The sequence below is a fragment of the Labrus bergylta genome, chromosome 2 (assembly GCF_963930695.1).
Source record: "Labrus bergylta chromosome 2, fLabBer1.1, whole genome shotgun sequence".
Taxonomy (NCBI): Eukaryota; Metazoa; Chordata; class Actinopteri; order Labriformes; family Labridae; genus Labrus; species Labrus bergylta.
In genome coordinates this window covers 27,087,678-27,089,997 of record NC_089196.1, presented here as the reverse complement: position 1 = coordinate 27,089,997, position 2,320 = coordinate 27,087,678, and positions in this window count along the sequence as shown.

Genomic DNA, 2,320 nt, shown 5'->3' with positions numbered 1-2,320 from the left:
TTCATTTATGAGATCGTGTTAGTCTGACTAAATCTAAGCTTTTAAAACACATGTAATCATGCTAGTCTGACTCAAACCATACTAAGTCGTATTTTTCAAAGTCTGACTAAAAGGATGCACTCACACTCTGCAAATCAGTGCTCAAGCAACCTCCCCCCTCGAAGTGCAGATCGTTTGACTAGCGTGGATTCTCTGTGCTGTGCTCATGCACGGTACACTTACTTGGCCCGGGTTGGAAGAGGTGCGCTTCGGTTCATCCTCGAGCGAAATTCCATTATCAAGAGATCGTGGAGTGTTACGGCTGTATCTGAATATAGTGACTCAAAACAGACCACACAGTCTGTGAAGTAGCTGTGGAGGAAAATAGAGTCTCCCTAGGTTTGGGCTCAATTTACTCTTACATGTATACACCTTAGTCTGCCCCAAGCTGAGACTTATTCAGTTCATTGTTAAGAATTAGGTGAAGTCTATCCGCCATGTTTTTTTTTCCAGGAATCATCTGTAGCTTGAACAGGTCCAAACACAATATCTAACGGTTTTAATGTTTGGGGCTTAAAATCTTAAACGTAAGTATCTCAAAAGTACCCTGAACACAGAGAGAGGAATCTAATATTTAAATTTCCCTACTCACGAGCGGCGCAAGTGTGTATGTGAGTGTGTCTGAGCGTGAGTGTGTGTGGTTGTTACGTGTGTGCATGTGTGCCTCGCCCTGGGCTGATGAGGGGAGGCATGTGGTGGCCATTTAGAAGGATTAGAACTGTCGGAGACATCAAGCGCGACTAATTATTCTGTTAGCACACTACACTGCAGGGAGAGAGGGATACGGCGTGTGTGCGTGCGTGTGTTAGCAAAAGAGAGGCTGCAGGCGGAGGGAGAGATGGAGGGAAAGTAAAGCCAGAAAAAAAGAAAAAAGATAGAGAGTGCGATGGGAGACAGATGGAAATGCATCAAGCCAGATATACGCAAGAGGAGGGCTGAGAGCTATACTGTCAATGCCCGTAGAGGATACACTCTCTGTATGAAAGACGGATTGATAGAGACAAAGTTAAAGGGCAGATCTGGAGATGTATTAGTTAAAAGCCTGGCTGGGACATTTTTGGAAGGTATGGAGCTTAGGGCCCGACTGATACTGATTTTTTTGGGTCGATATCGATATTGGGAAAAATAGAAATCCAGTTTTGATCTTGGCTGATCTTTTCTTAGCTATATGTTCAATCTGTAGAGATAGATATACACATTTATTACATTGATTTGAAGTTATCAAATACTCGTGGTAAAGATATACAGTTTAAGGAGGAACAGATGGTCTCTCTGCTGGAAATTAACTGCGCATGTACGTGCATCAACGCTTGACATTTTGGAGAGTGAGACTGCTTGTTGTTATCCATATAGCACACACCTGGTGAAACATAACTGATAGTTTAATACAAAAAGACTGGTGAATAAATCTAGTTATATCGGTGCATATCTGGGTTAAAATCAGCCGATATCAATATTATCTGGATATGCTAATATCGGCTGATATTATCAGCTGGCCGATCAATCGGTCCGGCTTTGAAGGTAGGGTTAAAAAAAGTAAGACAACAGAGAAGGAATAAAAATAAGAAAAGAAGAAGATGTTGGAAAAAAAAGGAAGGATGAGAGAGACAGGGAGATGAGGGGTGACCTACCTCATGCGTTCATGGATGACTGCGTTTGTATCCAAACATCCCAACATGCACTGCTCTGCCACTCGGGGCTGAATCAGCCTGCAGCACCCAATCAGCCGTGGCCTTTTACCACCTCGCCGTGGGGCAGAGTGTGCACAAGCCGGGTAAGTGAGTGTATTTGTGTTTGTGTGTGTTTGCATGTGTGTGGGTTCAAGTGTGAGGGCACACACACACACACATCTGTTAGTGTGTGTGTGTGTGTGTGTGTGTGTGTGTGTGTGTGTGTGTGTGTATGTGTGTTTGTGGATACAGACCTCCTCACTACACTGCCTCTCTGATTTATCTTCAAACAGACAGCTCAGCCATCTCCTCTCCAACACCTCCGTCTCTCTCCTCCTTCCTCCCTCCCTCCCTGTCTCTCTCCTGCTCACCACCCATCCATCCATCTTACAAATACCTTCCCCTCTTTCAGTCCAACCCTCCCTTCCCTAAATCCATCTTTCCCTCCGCCCATTTCACTCCCCACATCCATCTCTCCCCGTTTCCATCCATCCATCCCTCCATCTGCATTTACTTCCCGCGGGCTAGACAATTTCCTGAATCCCGCTGAAGTGGAAAGATTTCAGATTTAATACATCCCCCCACTCATGTGATGTGCTCAGGCATCAAAA